Below are 18859 nucleotides of genomic sequence, written 5' to 3'. Positions count from 1 at the left end.
AACAAGGATCAAGGGCTTTCCTTGTAAACTACTCATGTAATCTTGTTCTAATTTCACTAATCAATTCATCAACAACACCACAACCTCTCATACACTTTGGTTAATTTTCAATTAGTCGATTTTTGACCATAACAATTTGGTGCCCATTGTGGGGCCGTGGTGTTCAAAATCCCTCTGAAAATCATGTGTACTCAATCGACTCTCTCCTCCTCCTCAATTCCTCCCATTTCCTCTAAAAACCTTCCACCACCACAGGCTAGAGCTCCCAAGAAAGTATCTGAGACTCCAAAGAAGAACACCGCTCCATTCACTCCGGGAATCCAGGATCCACCTGTGTTGATTTCCAACAACGAAATCTTTGCTATGATGAAGAGACCTGAGCGAAACGTCGCCCAAAAACAGGAGGATAACAGAACGATTCTCAAGGAAGTGGAGAGAATGAGGACGGAAATCCACAAGCCTTAGGAGGCAGCACCCTCGGTCTTGCAGCCCAAGATCCTGAACTTTGACAACCTAGGGTCCTTAGCGATCCGTCGCGAGACTCAGGATCCTAACAAAACCTTTATTACTCCCAATAATAGGGATCCTGGTAACTCTATCAATAATAATAATTTTACAACTAACTCGATGGATCTTGACACCGGTTTAAGCCTGATCATGACTAAGAAGCTATAGTAACTGAGACAAATGATCTCAACCATAAACGGAGTAGTTCAAACGGTACAAGAAGTATCCCCCACAAGTCATATGGTCTACAAATTCATTCCAACGATAGCTGATATTGAAGTTCCAAAACTCTTCCAGACCCCCAACATGAAACCCTACGATGGAACTACAAATCCTAAGGAACACGTGGCACAATATAGGGAGAGCATGGAGATTATTCCCATCACCACTCACTTGAAGGAAGCCTGCTTGTGCAAGGGCTTTGGTTCCACCCTCACAGGATCTGCTCTAAAATGGCTCCTTAACGTTCCTCCTTATTCGATCACATCATTTGCTCATTTGATTAATTTATTTAATAATCAGTTTTCTTATAGCAGAACATTCGAAAAGATCACCAGTGATCTCTATCGAGTGGTTCGGGATTCTAAGGAATCCCTTAGGACTTTTGTGAACAGGTTTAGCAAGGAAGCTTTGAGCATCCTCAACCGATGGGTTTTATACAAACAATCCTATGTGTCCATGCAACCCTAGATAGGGATCTATGTTTTCACTATTAGTCATACAACATTATGAACACAAAAGAAACCTAGCATGCATCTACTATTTTCGAAATTGACATAGGAGAATAGAATACATACCTTTTGTTGTTATATAGTAATAACAACTAATTCCTTGAGTTTCCTTAGCTCTTGAAAGTAAATATCACAAGTGTAGTACCTCTAATGGCTTACAAACACACTTTGAGTGAGAGGATGGATATGAGAGAGAGGAGGAAAGGTGCTAAGCTCCAAAATTCGGCCCTAGTAGGGTTTTCCCAAGGAGTTGGTCGAATTCTAGTGCCTTAGGGAGCTATTTATACTTGAGGCTAGCTAGGGTTTCAAGGTGGAAACCCTAATCCCTTAGCTTAGGGCCTAAGCAAGTCCATGGACTCCTTTCCTTAAGCCCTTGGACGAAAACTCCTAGATCCTTCTAGGATTTTCGTTCAAGCCTTTATAAAGGTGATCCAATAGCCCAAAGTCTCAACTATCAAATAACTACAAAACAACCCCTATACTTTTAATTAATTCCTTTAATCCCAAAATTAATTCCTAATTAATTTCTGATTAAATACTAATTAATAATATGATTCCAAATTAATATATTATTCATATAATATATTAACAAATCATATTTGTAACCCAATTTATTATTCTTAACAATAAACCAACCTCTCTCCTCAGCAGTCATCCTGTCTAGTCACCAGTGTGAAGGCAACCCAAAAGGACCATGCTCATAATCGGGTTAAGTACATACCAAAATAGTTATGGAATTAGACACTAATCCAACACTCTCCCACTTGGATAAGTCTAATAATTATTCTGCGTATGACTTCAGAACCTGATCAGCAATCGTAGTTTTCAAAAGCCGCTGTCAACTTTGATCTTATCAGAAGCGTGTCCTTTAGATAAGGGATCATATATTCCTCCATTCTAGATATCGTATGAACCGAGACAAGGATTTTAATCATACTCTCTGTTCACGTGTTGTTTCCCGATTTCCAATTTATGACAACTGACAATAGACTACAATTGAACACATCAAATTAGTCCCGACTTGGCCAAGTGCTTAGGATGTCAACACTAAATCATCGAGGGGGTCACAGATATCGCTTTTATCCCACTTTGGGCAAAAGGAATAGATAAACTTCGACTCAATGCTTTCTTGTACTCACTCACCAAATCACACACAACAATATGTTTTATAACACCAAGTTACTGGTGCGTTTACATATTATCAATGTGTAACCGAATCGCAAGATACAACTCACACATCTCGGTTTCAAGAATATAAGATATTATCGTCTCACCAGTCACTCATGATAAAATCCATGAAGCGATCCAAGTAAGCATGGGTTTATTCCAATACTTTAATCTTATAGCAGCAATCATGAACCCTGCAGCAAACTTTTGCTATGTCTAAACACTTTAGACAATCTACAGACAGATTCATGACAGTCTTCTTTCATTCCTACTTTCAAAGAATGAGCGACTGTGGAGGGTTTGAATAATCTTATTATCCGGGAAGTCAAAACATGCAAAGTGAAACACAAGAATAATACTAATTCTATATGGCCTTAAACCTTTGAGTATAAATAAAACATTTTATTTAATCACCATATTGATTACTCATTATTCGTTGTTTCGGGTAATCAACTTCTTACTTGAATTATAACAACAGTTGTCCCATGCTCTTAGCATGCACACTATGTTTACCTATGGTCCTTACTTTGTGAAATAGTATAATTGAATAACATTTTCAATCACCCTCATTTCACAATTCCTAATCCATTAGTGTAAGAATACAAAACTCTCGCCACTACTAGAATATATTAGATTCTAACATTTTATGCAACGGTCATTTCGTAATGTCACGGCACAAAAATCACCAAGACTCGGCCAATGAAATTACAAAATGCTCTATTGGAGATTGTTACTGTTGGATTAGTGTCTAAGTCCATAACTATTTTGGTATGTACTTGACCCGATGGTGCATGGTCCTTTTGGGTTGCCTTCACCAAAGCAACTTGATTAGAGAAATAAATAAAGAGAGAGAGGTTATTATGATTTATTAATATGTTATAAGAATAATATATTAAAGGAGAAATCATATTTGTTTAATTAATATTGGTCAATAATTAATTAAGAATTAATTTTGTGATCAAGTGTAATTAATTAAACTAGAGGGGCTGAATTGTAATTATGGGATAGTTACAAAATAAGGTAAGGATTATCTTATATATATATGGTGAACGAATTTGAGGTGTAAATCCCTTAGAATTCGACTAGGATAAGGGTTTCTAAGACTTATCTTATGGTTGTTTGGTGGGCAAGCAACTAGATAAGGATAAGGACTAAAACCCTAATCTTTACACCTATATAAACCCCATAGGGCTTAGGAATTCGTCTAACCCTTCCCAAGAGGTCCTAAGGACGAATTCTAACCTCCCTCCTCTCTCTTTATACCTTCTCCACTTGCTTATGGTGTTTGTAAGCCATTAGAGGAGTGACACTTGTGACTCTCAGCTTTCCAAGGTCAATTCAAGGAGGAATTGGATTGTTATTGCTATATAACAATCAAGGTATGTTCTTAAACCTATTTACATGTGAATTCTGATTTCCATATGCTAGAATTAGGGTTCAAAGTCTTGGATTCAAAGTATGTACAATAGAGAAACCTAGATCCGAGCTTTAGGGTTTGTATGAGCACATAGGATGTCTTATGACCAAAACCCATCAGTGGTATCAGAGCCTGGTTTGGTTTCTATTGTACTGATGCATTGTATGTTTGAAAAAAAAATTCGTTTCTTGTGGTTCTGCCTCCTGAACTCGGCGAGTACTACAGTGTACTCGACGAGTAGGCCTCAACTCGGCGAGTACAGTGTGGTACTCGGCGAGTTCGAGCGTCAGACAGAGGTATATCCGGGATTTCTTGCTGTTTTTGCTTATGGATAGTTACCTTATCATGTTAGATCTATATTAATCCGATTATATGATATATTTGACTTTATTCTTGATCTAATTGAAGATATTTATCAATTAATAAGATAATTGTTTTCTTATAAGATAATTGATTAATTATTTTGAGTAAATTGATAAATTATTTTGCAAGAAATCATTAAACAAATCAAATATGGATAATTATGTAATTAAATGTTAGTTTAGATCATTTGTTATTTGATCCTTGTTGTTATGAAAAGTTTCATATTTTGCCCTTTAGGTTTTATAGTTTAAATTTGAACCCAATAGTTTTGTAGTTTTGAAATTTAAATAGTTGAAACCCTAATGTTTTGAAAAAAGGTTTCAAAACTTGCCCTCAAGTTTTGGAATTTAAAAGTTGATTAAAAGTTTAATTAGGAATGTTAAATTCTAAAACACTAATATAGTTTTGAAAAAGTTCAAATCACACCCTTATGGTTTTATTAATTAATTAAGGTGTATAATTAAAAGAGGTTTAATAAATCCATAAAAGTTTAGGTTTACAATTTAATTTGAATTAAAGGTATAATTGTTAAATTAGACCACCTAAGTATTTTGAAAGTATAAAATACACCCTATACTATATATAACATTAAAAGTCTAACATTATATATATTTATGAGTAAAAGTCAGTCTTACCGTTAGTAGGCCTCATTCACGAAGCTAGTCTATAAGGGGTGTTTAAGGAAATTGCCTATAAAATGGCGATTGAATGGGTATCCACTCTTACCCACCGCACTCTTGACTAGTGGAGGGTCGTTAGCCGAATGGGTAGGATAGGACAAAACCTTCCATTATAAGTATAATGAAATATAAAGTAACTAAATGTTTTCACAAAATTCCCAATCTTAGTTACTTAGGCAAAAGTGAATTGATGCAATTCCATGAAATTACACTTTGTGCCCTTGAGAAGACGTTAGTGGAGCGTGTGTGGTTTACCGGCACACTAAATGGTTCTAAGCAAAGGTAGCAAAGGGTGACTCAAGGTTTGTCATAGTTCGGTGGAGCGTGTGTGGTTTACCGGCACATCGAATAGGTGACTGTAACATGTGAGGGCACCATGTAGCTTGCATGGTTATTCACACCCGCTTTGTGATCCTCGACATCCCAGTCACAAACAAGAGGGGCATATCGAGATATAAACATGCCATTGAAAGTTCAATGTATCTCAAAGGATATAGGAGTTTTCATAGATTTAAAACTTAAATTTCTTTTTCGTTTTTCATGGTGGAAATTAGTGAATCGTCATTCACTTACCTTCAAATATTCTGCAACTAGATTACGGCATCCCTTTTCTAGGTTGTAGCGTATTGTGTTGGGTCCTAGCCTTGGAATTTCATTTGGGTGATCTACCAAGGACTCAATCTATCAACTAACTTGAATTCATTTTTCTCCCGTTTTGTAGATGTCAAAGTTCGACAACTATGGTCTTCTCAAATCCCGTGGAACAAGCATTCCACATGAAGATGATATTCCACGATTCGATCGAGGAACAAGAGATCATGCTTCACTTCCTCCTCCTCCTCCAATCATTCTCCCTAACCCACAAGTTCAAAGGCTTGAAAAGTTCAAGATCACTCAAGCCTTTTTGGCAAGTAAACATAAAGAAGGAAAGTTCGTGTGTGCACACGTCCTAGGGATGAAGTCACACATTGATAAGTTAAGAGTGTTGGGATCCGTTGTCTGTGAGGAAATGGCTGTTGATTGGGTTCTTCAGTCACTTCCCAACTCATATAGTGAGTTCGTAAGAGAGTACTATATAATGAACTACGACGTGACCCTTATAGATCTCACCTATATGCCTATTGCTGCTGAATCTGCAATGATTTGGCGCAATAGAAAAGCAAAGTTGATTGGTGAATCTACCTTCGAGACCTCTATGGATATAGACAATGGCAACGAAAGACATGCTATGATCGAAAAGTTTGATCATAAGAGAAAGGCAATGTCTAAAGTAGTTCCATGTCCTGTTCCAAAAGAGTCAATTTGCTTTTATTGCCAAGAGAAGGGGCATTGGAGACGAAGCTGCCCCATTTACCTAAGAGATCTAAGAGATGGGAGAGTCGAAACGTATGGCTCTACTTTAGGTAAAATCCATTGACTAACTCTTTTAAGCTTCTATTCCAGATTCTTAATACATAATGTGATAAGATTACAATTGATGTTTTGTAGGATCAAAGAAAAGAAAGGAAGCTTAAGGGAAGAAGTGAGCAGAATCTAACCGTGAAGGAATGGATTTCGATCGCGTTTCTCGAAGATTAGATTCTTGAGCTACTACTTAGAGTTAGAATTAGATTGCTAAGAAAGATGTATTAGCATAAGTTTTCAATGAATTGCATTGTAAGGACAAATTTTTCCGCAATAAAATAAATTTTGATTTTAGATTTTATTTATTTATCCTTGCAATGGCGTGTATGAAAAATTGATGTTAAAATGTTTCTATTATTAGCAATAATGGATTTGGTTCTTATTATGTCATTTATGGAAAGTCGAGAATTTACCATATCGGGAGAGTTTCTCATCGCCCAAGTTTCAATTGGACAGAAACTTGGAATCATGCAACGTGGATGCACGATGAATGAGAAATTTCGTATTTGGAAATTAGACTAATTCATTGACAAAGTGTCAAGTGAAGGACTAGGAGATCGAGTACACAAAGTTGTGTGTTGATCAAAGTCCACCATAAGAGTAACAAGATATTCGTCATGGTTTACTAGTAAATATGATTATAATTATAAGATTAAGTATAATTCTTAGTTGATTGAAAAGGTTTAAATCAATAGTAGAACGAATAACAAGAATCAAGTAGGCAGAGAGATAAAAGTTTCTCCATTCTAAGAAGAATGGAGAGTACCTTTTATGCTTTATGATAGGTCTTAATGATTAAGAACCATATCTCAATTGATCCTCTAAGTGAGTCTTGGTACAATTGTATGTCCAAGAAGAGGAATCAAAGATTGAAGAAATGGTAAAATCAAGAAGTCAATCATACTTCGTTCCAAAACAAGTCTTAAAGTTAAGATTGTGACAATGAGTGAAAAGTATTAAGAAGGTTTACAACATTCATCAAACGTGGAAAGTTGTGATGTCGTGAATAAGACAAAGACCGACTAGGACCAATTTATGAAGTGTTTTTGATAAAAGCTACACTAACTCTTGAATATTTGTTTGTCAAGAAATGTTTATTGACAAAAGAATCTTATATGTCAAGGAGTCAGTGGGAGTCTTAATGGTCTTGAAAGGTTTCAAGAACAAATCAAATAAACCTTAACAATCATCACTAGCACACGAGTTGAGGTTTACAACCTATCGTGTTGACATTATTTTGATTTTGTGCCAATCCAATCGAGTTAATTATGCATGTGAGTTCTATGAGTTCTCATTTTGAACGCATAAAAGGCAAAGCACCTTAATCAATGAAAGGTACATTGATAGGAAAGGGTGAGCTGCTTAACTACTTGGAAGACATGGTGGGCAGCTGTGCTACCATAAAGGCAAGAAATCGAGATCAAGAAAGTTCGATCCATAAGAGTTTAAATTTGTCGTAAACTTTAGTTTTAACAAATTCACATGGATAAGAACACATATACCGCTCAAATCTAAGTGTCATAAGATTTCCTCCTTCATGAAAATGATTGTGAAGAAATGCTTTCACTAAGACAGATTTTAAGAAGATAGTGATTGTAAAATTGCATTCTCGAATTCAATTATGGTTACGGCATCCCTTTCCATAATTTGAATTGTGAGGTTTGGCAATTAGTCTTAAGTGTTTAGAAACACATATGTACTATCGAAGGCAAAGGTGTATAAGTTCAAGAAGCCTTGATAAAAGATTATCAAAGCACTAATTATTACAAACATGAACTTTAGTAAATTCAATAGGTATTGTTTTCTGAAAGTTAAGATGTTTATGAATACATGTCGAAGCTAGTGGGAGCATAAGTGTTATGTTTTATAATAATCATCATGACAGTGGGAGCATAAATGTTATGATTGTATGATGATTAAGGCAAGTATTGCAAGGTTAGCAATATTAATTATAGAAAACAATAGTCATATCTTGCAAAGTTGTAAGAGTTGAAAGGTTGTTTTGCTATAATTAAGGGAGAGAATATTATGCTTCATTTCAAATCTAAAGGATTAGGTTGAGAAATGTTAATAAATTTAGTCAAAGGTACATAGTGTGTTCTTAAAATTTCGATTATGATTACGACATCCCTCTTCACAATTCGAATTTTGAGAACATAGCAAATAAAACATTATGCGTCGTGTCCCATACGCTTCGGGTATAGAATCGATTGCAAATGCTTTAATGTTTGACCATTCTAAAATTTTCCAAATTTCGAACGCATTTAGAGGGAAAAGGGACTAGAATCGGTTTTGACTAAAATAATTAAACAACTATCAAAGGACAATCCAAAGTTCGACGTGGATTGGTCGCTTCTGAGTAGTTGGAAGTATAGTATTGGAAAATATGGAAATGTTTCCATATTGGATGGACCATATCGACATCATTACGAATAGATAAGATTCTATTAAGAATGAATTGTCATATGGAACATATGGAAGTGTGTCCATATTGGGAATTGAATATTGAGAAATCTATGACTAGATTAGAAACTTCTATGCAAAAGGATGTTCAAAGAATGTACTTTGAGTGAGAGACATCACGTCTATGGAATTGTCTTGTAACAATCTCCGATAGAGGACTTTATAATATCATTGGCAATAGTCTTTGTGACTTTGGTGCAGTGACATTACGAAAGGATAAGTTGCATAGAATGTTAGAATCTAGCATATTCTATAAGTAGCAAGAATTTGATATTCTTTAACTTATGGAAAAAGGATTTGGAGTTGAGAAATGAGAATGATTGGAAATGTGTTCAATATGATCTATTTCACAAAGTAAGAACCATAGGTAAACATTGTGTGCATGCTAGGAGCATGGGACAAGTGTTGTAATTCAAGTAAGAAGTTGATTACCCGGAACTACAAATAATGAGTAATCAATATGGTGATAAATAAAAGGTGTTTTATTTATGCTCAAAGGGTTGAGGCCATATGGGATTAGTATTATTCTTGTGTTTCACATTTGCATGTTTTGACTTCCAGAATAATTGAGTTTATTAAGAATAATCGAATTATTCAAACGGGCCACAGTCGTTCATATGTTGGAAGTAGATATGAATGAAGACTGTCGTGAATTGGTGTGTGGATTGTCTAGAAAAGTATTAGACATAAGCAAATGTTTGCTGCAACGTTCATGAGTGCTTACGAATATGATTTGAGCATTGGATTAAACCCACGCTCACTTGGATCACTCCATGAATTGTATCACGAGTGATTGGTGAGACGATAACATCTTATATTCTTGAAACCGAGATGTGTGAGTTGTATCTTGCGAATCGGTTGCACATTGATAATATGTAAACGCACTAGTAACTTGGTGTTATAAAACATATTGTTGTGTGTAATTCGGTGGGTGAGTGCAAGCAAGCATTGTATCAAAGTTTATCCGTTCCTTTTATTCAAAGTAGAATAAAAGCGATATCTTTGGGCCCTTCGATGGTTTAGTGATGACAAACGTAAATGCTCGGCCGGGCTAGGGCTAATTTGATTTGTTCAATTAGTCAGTCGTCATAAATCGGAAATCGAGATATAGTACAAAGAGAATGATTTGAAATCATATCTCATATGATATCTAGAATGGAGGAATATATGATCCCTTATCTAAGGACACGCGTATCTGATATGATCAGAGTTGACAGCGGCTTTGGAAAGCTACGATTGCAAATCGGGATCCGTAGTCATACGCAGAATAGTTGTTAGACTTATCCAAGTGGGAGACTGTTGGATTAGTGTCTAAGTCCATAACTATTTTGGTATGTACTTGACCCGATGGTGCATGGTCCTTTTGGGTTGCCTTCACCAAAGCAACTTGATTGGAGAAATAAATAAAGAGAGAGAGGTTATTATGATTTATTAATATGTTATAAGAATAATATATTAAAGGAGAAATCATATTTGTTTAATTAATATTGGTCAATAATTAATTAAGAATTAATTTTGTGATCAAGTGTAATTAATTAAACTAGAGGGGCTGAATTGTAATTATGGGATAGTTACAAAATAAGGTAAGGATTATCTTATATATATGGTGAACGAATTTGAGGTGTAAATCCCTTAGAATTCGACTAGGATAAGGGTTTCTAAGACTTATCTTATGGTTGTTTGGTGGGCAAGCAACTAGATAAGGATAAGGACTAAAACCCTAATCTTTACACCTATATAAACCCCATAGGGCTTAGGAATTCGTCTAACCCTTCCCAAGAGGTCCTAAGGACGAATTCTAACCTCCCTCCTCTCTCTTTATACCTTCTCCACTTGCTTATGGTGTTTGTAAGCCATTAGAGGAGTGACACTTGTGACTCTCAGCTTTCCAAGGTCAATTCAAGGAGGAATTGGATTGTTATTGCTATATAACAATCAAGGTATGTTCTTAAACCTATTTACATGTGAATTCTGATTTCCATATGCTAGAATTAGGGTTCAAAGTCTTGGATTCAAAGTATGTACAATAGAGAAACCTAGATCCGAGCTTTAGGGTTTGTATGAGCACATAGGATGTCTTATGACCAAAACCCATCAGTTACAAGACAATTCCATAGTCATGAAGTCTCATATTCAAAGTACATTCCATTAAACATCCTTCTTACATAAAAGTTTCTAATCTAGACATTTATTCTCGATATCCAACTCCCAATATGGAAACATTTCCATATTTTCCATATGACAACTCATTCTAAATAGAATCTTATCTTTAATGTCAATATGGTCCATCCATGACTATGTTGGATTAGTGTCTAAGGCTGTAACTATATTTGGTAAGTACTTGACCCGGTTGTGCATGGTCCTTTTGGGTTGCCTTCACCATAGCAACTTGACAGGATGATTTGTAAAGAGAGAAGAGATATTATTGTTAATATATTATGAGAGTAATATATTAAGAGAATAATAATATTATTTGATTGATACAATTCATATATTAATTGAGAATTAATTTGGTGACTTAAAGAGGTTAATTGAATAAAGGGGCATAAACTGTCAAATGTGTGATAGTTATGTTTTGGGCTATGTATCCTTATGGATATTAGGGTGGACGGATTTTAGGGTTAGGATACCTTAAAATCGTCCAAGCCTCATATCTAGGAGGATCTTTGGATTGCTTAGGCCCTAAGTTATTCAATTAGGGTTAAGGGTGTAACCCTAGTATCTCACAGTATAAATAGACCCCTTGGGTGAGGGAAATCGGACATACTCTTGTAAGGAAGAGCCCTAGAGCTGATTTATCACCTCCTCTCTATCTCAAGATCATCCTCTTGCTAGTTGGTGTTTGTAAGCCGTTAGAGGAGTGACAATTGTGACTCTAAGCTCCAAGAACAAGAAATCTCAAGCAAGCAACCTAAGGTATTCTTCTAGATCTGTTTTTATATGATATGATTCAATTGTTCATACTAGATCTAGAATTTTAAGCCTTGGAAACATTGCACGTTTAATTAGAGAAACCTAGATCCAAGCATTAGGGTTTGCATGTGCACATAGGAAAGTTCTTATGGCTCAAACCCATCAGACTATACTTTCAACTGTCCACAAGCGACCAATCCTTGGTGAACCTTAGATTGTCCTTGGCAGTTGTTTAATTGTTTTAGTCAAAACCGGTTCTATTTCATTTTTTCCTATAAATGCCCTAGGCATTTGGAAATTTTAGAATGGTCAATTATTACAACATATGCAATTGATCTTATACACGAAGCGTATGGGATACAATTCATAATGAAAAACATGATACTTTACCAGTTTCTTACTATAATATTGTCATAATATTTCTATTTGTTGTGTTCTCGAAATACGAACTATGAAGAGGGATGCCGTAATCATAATCGTATTTTGAGAATGCAAATAATGAATATACCCTTGACTAAATACAATTAAAATTTCTCGATCTAAGCTTTTAGATTGGAAACAAATTATAACATTCTCTCCCTTAATTATAGCAAAAACAACTTTTCTACCCCTGCAACTTTGCAAAGTGAAACTTTTGTTTTTCTATAATTAATATTGCCAACTTGCAATACATAAATAATAATCATGCTCCCACTAACATGATGATTATATCCATTCTAGCATAACAACTATGCTCCCACTAGCTTTGACACGTATTTAGAAACCAACCAAACTGCTAGAAAACAATACTTATTGACTTCCAAAGTTCATTGTTTCTAATACAATATGATTCGATAAGCCTTTATCTAAGCTTCTCAAAATACATACCTTTCCTTAGAAAACACACATGTGTGTCTATACTAATTCAGAACTTATTTTACTAAGTCCCAAATGTCCAGACTAATTGCCAAATCTTACAATTTGAACTATGAAGAGGGATATTGTAATCATAATCGAATTCGAGGATGCAATTTAAATAATCTCTATCTCCTTAAAATCTCTCTTAGTGAAAGCGTTTCCTCACAATCATTTTCATGAAGGAGAGAAACCTTATGACACTTTGATTTTGTGGTGTATGTGTTCCTATCCATGTGAATTTGCCATAACCATAATCGAAAGATAATGTTTGTGACAAATTCAAACTCTTATGGACAGAACTTGTTCATTCTTAATCTTTTACCATCAAGGGTCCCACCATTGCTTCCAAGTTATCTAGCAGCTCACCTATGCCAGTCAATGTACTTTCATTGAACAAGGTGCTTGCCTTATGCAGTCTATTGAGAACTCATAGAACTCATATGCATAATCACTCAACAGGATTGGCATAGAAATAGAATTTTGTCAACACAATAGGTTACAAACCTTAAGTCGTGTGCTAGTGTTTAATAGGTTTACTCTTGATTAATTCTTGATTTTTTTTCAAGATCTTCAGACTCCCACTGACCTCTTGATATATTAGATTCTCTTATCAAGAAACATTTCTTGATAAACTAATATCCAAGAGTTAGTGTGTGTCTATATCAAGACAAAAACATTACACACATTTGGTCTTAGTTGGTCCTTGTCTTCTCCAAGACATCACAACTTACCAATTTCAAACGTGCAAGAGTAAGAAAAACAATTTTCTACTTCACATTTGATGAGTGTGTGTCACTCAATTCACAATCTTGGAGTACGATTCTAAGACTTGATTTTGGAACGAAGTATGACCCATCCTTTTGATTTAACCATTTCAACAATTTTCGATTCCTCTTCTAAGCCATACTAGTACACTAAGATGTCCTTAGAGGATCAATTGTGATATGGTTCTTAATCATTAAGATGATCATAAAATCCGATACAAAAGTACTCTCCCTTCTTCTTAGATTGGAGAAACTTTTATCTTTCTGCCTAATTGATTCTTCTTATTCGTTCTGCCATTCATTGAAACTTTTCAATGATTCAAAATTACACTTAATCTTGTAAGTATAACCACAATTACTAGACCTTTTGGTAAATTATGACGAATAGTCTTATTGTTATTTGTAGTCAACTTGACTAGTGCACAACATTGTGTTCTAGTCCTTTAGTCCTTCACTTGACTCACATACTTGTGTGATCAAGGAATTAGTCTTAATTTCCTAAGTACCAAGATTTTCATACATCACATAATTCAAATCATATGATTCCAAGTTTCTGTCCAATTGAAACTTGGCTGATGGGAATCTTTCCTTACTTAGAAAATTTTGACACTACCATAAATAACATAACTAAGAATCACATCCATTTATAGAAATACACAAACATCAATTTTCACAACGATTTCATTGCAAAGATATAAGACAAATCAAAATTTATTTTATTCATAAAAGCAACGGAAAACATGTCCTTACAATGCAAAATCAACTGAAAAACTATGTAATTAAATATTCCTAACAACTCTATCATAACTTTCTAAGCTCAAAATCTGATCTTCGAATCCCTACGATTGTGATCCATTTCTTTGTGATCAGACTCATCTTGCTCTTCCATCAAGCTTCCTCTCTTTTCTTTGATCCTGCAAAACATTCAAATGTAATCTTATCACATTATGTATTAAGAATCAATGAATAAGAACTTAATGGAGACAGATAGTGGATATTACCTGAAGTAGAGCCATACTTTTTGACTCTCCCATCTCTTAGATTCTTTAGGTCCTCTGGTGTCACACCCCCAAACCAGAGTGGCGGAAACATTCGGGGGTGGATGACTTCCCGTAGTATCACAACCATTGAATATTGTAAAGAAAGTAACACAACCATCACATATATAATGAAAACGTATGTTGTTGCGTTATACATAATAGCAAAAGAATATTACAATGAGATGATAAATGTTCAATAATAAAACATCTTTAGTGTTTCCTTCTCCAAAAGCTGGTAGTTACCTGTATTACTGATTCCCTGAGAAATACAAGTGGTTTCGAAAAAGTGTCAACAATTAAGTTGGTGAGTTCATAAGTGTTTTGCATTGAAAAGTATGTCCTTTTTGATAGTAAATCGATGAACGAGGTTTTCAGAAAATCCAATATTTTCTATAGATGATTTGAAAAGTTTCCCGTGTTGGAGTGCATTAGTGTTTTCCATGCTTGAATAATAGTGATAACATTTGTATTAACAATGAAATGGAAAACTGAAATGCATGTATGAATCTCGTAAATCTAACTTATTTTTATACTTTTATGTGAGTTTTATAACCATGCTAATCACATTGTTGGCCTGTAACAACGTTCTTCAGGCGTTGGAACTGTTATGACATTTGTCACCCCAGGCCTGCCGGCCTAGCTGTAGCTAACAGCTTAGGTGTGGGATTGTCAATCCCGTATAGATCTATACACAAGTATCACGCTCCCCCTACAAGGGATTATGGTATATAATACAGGACTTAATAATGCATACTCGAACGTACGTGAAGCTGTCTCACATTACTAGGTATAAACAGATTTACGATGATAAAAGACTGTACTTCTTTTGAAAGCATTTCATTTGTCGAGATGTATATGTAAAATGTATGAATCACTTGAATACTATGCTCATTATAGTTTGTCAAAAGTATGTTCCCATTTGGTAATAACAACTTGGTGATATAATATCCCTTTAAAACATAAAGTTATTTTTGTATCAACACTCTATAAGAACGATATTATAAAAATAATACTTTGATTTGTAATGTACTTGTATTTCCCCCCCTAAAATGTGAAAAGAATTGAAAAGTAGGGGTATGAACTCACTCGTTTCGAAGAGAGAGGCTAGGGTTGAGCAGAACTTCGTCCGCGAATGGTTGCGTCGTCGGGCTCTTCGGGGATCTCTGCAGCGTAAATCTTCCGTCGGGGGCTCGAGTGCGGAAACCGAGGTGAGAAAAATGGTCTCTGGAACTCAGTGGTATGGGAGAATGACTGAGAAGTTGTGAAAGTGTGCAAAAACTCGAAGCTGAACCTTTCTATTTATAGGCTGGAATTGCCTCGTACGCGGGGCGTAATTTTTGGAGTACGCAGCGCGTACGTCGTTACGCTGGGCGTAATATGGCGTCATGGCTTACGACTCCTGGCTAGCTAAGCGTAGCTTGGGCGGGCCGATGGGACTCGACTCTGGGTCTAGTACGCGGGGCGTACTCCCAGAGTACGCGGGGCGTAATCCCTGCTTCCGACTTCTAAATTCCGTAACTTTTGCGTACGAGCTCCGTTTTTCGCGTTCTTTATATCCACGCGTAGGTGAGATTATGCTCTACAACTTTCCTTTAGACTCCGTCGACTAGTTTTGACTTTATTTTTAATGATATATTTTTAATAGGCCGGGCCTCCTAAAGTTCGATAAAAATTCATAGGTTCTTTATTCGGCGTCGGTTTTCGTTTGTCTTTTTATTGTTTTATTACTACTGAGGAGATCTTCAACTTTCGTTTAGATACTTAAGGCTTTAAAATGCATTTTATTGAGATTCTACTTTTTATGTCAAATATTGTTTTAACGTCGCGTCGTAAATATACGAGTGGTTATAATTTCTTCAATATAACCCGGTTTTGAGCGTTCTTTATGTTTTTGGAAACCTTGGCATGATATCTAATATTCGATGCATCCCAACTTAGATACTTGAACACTTTATTTTCGAGGTTAATTTCGTTGTTTTTAGCTTTCGAGTGTTTACAATGCTTTTTGGGAAAAATAGGGTTGTCACATCATCCCCCTGTTAAGGGAATTTCGTCCCGAAATTTACTCTAAGATAGAGTTTACAGTTTTAGGAAAAAAAAAGATGCGGGTACTTTTGGTTCATCTGATCTTCGCGTTCCCAGGTGTATTCAGGTCCTCGCTTGGCGTTCCAGCGGACCTTTACAATGGGTATGCGGCTTTGTTTAGTCCTTTTGATTTCCCGATCCATGATCTCTACTGGTTCCTCCACAAATTGAAGGTTTTCATTTATTGCAATTTCGTCTAGAGGGACGACAAGGGTCTCGTCGGATAAGCACTTCTTTAGATTTGATACGTGAAAGGTAGGGTGTACGTTGTGGAGTTCCTGAGGTAGTCTAAGTTTGTAAGCCACTGGACCGATCCTGGCAAGGATCTCGAATGGTCCGATGTATCTAGGGTTCAGTTTTCCACGTTTTCCGAAGCGTATTAAGCCTTTCCAAGGTGAGACTTTGAGTAGGACATGGTCTCCAACTTGGAATTCCAAGGGTTTGCGTCTCTTATCTGCGTAACTCTTTTGTCTATCTCTTGATGCTTTTAGACGTTCTCGGATTTGAACAATTTTCTCCGTAGTCTCCCTTATGATTTCTGGTCCAGTGAGCGTGTTGTCAGTTGCTTGTCCTTTTGCTAGTTGCGTGTCCCCCACTTCGGCCCAGCACAAAGGTGACCTGCATTTGCGGCCATAAAGGGCTTCGAACGGGGCAGCCTTGATGCTGGTGTGGTAGCTATTGTTGTACGAGAATTCGACCAATGGTAGATGTGTGTCCCATGCTTTGCCAAAGTCGATTACGCAAGCTCTCAGCATGTCTTCTAGGGTTTGTATAGTTCTCTCACTCTGGCCGTCGGTTTGTGGGTGATAAGCGGTACTCATGTCAAGTCTTGTCCCCAAAGCTTTTTGTAGCGACTGCCAGAACCTTGAGGTGAATCTACTATCTCGGTCCGAGATAATGGACATGGGAACACCATGCAGTCGTACAATTTCTCTGAGGTATGTTCTTGTTAACTTCTCCAATTTATCCGTCTCTTTGATCGGTAGGAAATGTGCTGACTTAGTTAACCTGTCGACAATTACCCAAATGGTGTCGAGTCCGCTTGTTGTCTTGGGCAACTTTGTTATGAAATCCATGGTTATCCGCTCCTACTTCCATTCGGGTATTTCTGGTTGTTGTAATAAACCCGAGGGCTTCTGATATTCCACCTTGACTTTGGCACATGTTAGGCATTTGCTTACGTAGGTAGCAATTTCGGCTTTCATGTTTTGCCACCAGTACAATTTCTTGAGATCGAGATACATCTTATCGGAGCCGGGATGTATGGAGTATCGTGTTTTATGGGCTTCGTCCATAACGATTTCTCTGAATCCACAAAACTTCGGTATCCAAATTCGATCCATGAAATAACGAATTCCGTTGTTCTTGGTCTCAAGGTTCTTCTCCATTCCTCTTAGGGCTTCTCCTGTCACATTTTCGGATTTCAAGGCTTCTATTTGGGCTTCCTTGATTTGCGTGAACAGGTGTGAATGGATTGTCATAGTTAGGGATTTTACTCGGCGACCTGAGTACTCCTTCCGACTGAGTGCATCAGCCACTACATTAGCCTTTCCGGGGTGATATCGGATTTCGCACTCGTAATCACTTAGTAGTTCTACCCATCGCCTCTGTCTCATGTTGAGTTCCTTCTGGTTGAGGATATGTTGGAGGCTTTTATGATCAGTGAAGATGGTACATTTTGTGCCGTAGAGATAGTGTCTCCATATCTTCAGAGCGAAGACGACTGCTCCTAGCTCAAGATCATGTGTTGTGTAGTTCACTTCGTGCGTCTTTAGTTGTCTTGAGGCGTAGGCGATGACCTTCCCTCTTTGCATTAAGACACACCCAAGTCCTTGGTTTGAAGCATGACAATAGACCACGAAGTCCTCCGTTCCTTCTGGCAAGGTTAGGATGGGCGCACTACATAAGGCTCGCTTTAGTGTCTGAAATGCACTGTCTTGTTTTTCTCCCCAGTCGAAGGTCACATTCTTCTGGGTTAGGGTGGTAAGTGGCTTGGCAATCTTTGAAAAGTTCGGTATGAATCTTCGGTAATACCCGGCGAGTCCCAAAAATTGCCGGATTTCTGTAGGGGTTCTTGGAGTAGTCCAACTATCTATTGCCTTTATTTTGGAGGGGTCCACGTGTATTCCTTCTTTGCTTACAACATGTCCTAGGAAATCCACTTCCCGAATCCAAAATTCACATTTGGAAAATTTTGCGTAAAGTTTCTCTGCCCTTAATGTTTCCAATACTTGGCGGAGGTGTTTGCTGTGTTCTTCCTGGCTTCTTGAATAGATGAGTATATCATCTATGAAAACGATCACGAACTTGTCCAGGAAGGGACGACATACTCGGTTCATCAAGTCCATGAACACTGCTGGAGCATTCGTCAATCCGAAGGGCATTACCACAAATTCGTAGTGACCATAACGTGTTCGGAAAGCCGTTT

Source organism: Lactuca sativa, chromosome 5, assembly GCF_002870075.4.
Source record: "Lactuca sativa cultivar Salinas chromosome 5, Lsat_Salinas_v11, whole genome shotgun sequence".
Classification (NCBI taxonomy): Eukaryota; Viridiplantae; Streptophyta; class Magnoliopsida; order Asterales; family Asteraceae; genus Lactuca; species Lactuca sativa.
The sequence above is the reverse complement of the archived record's forward strand: the minus strand, read 5'-3'. Positions refer to the sequence as shown.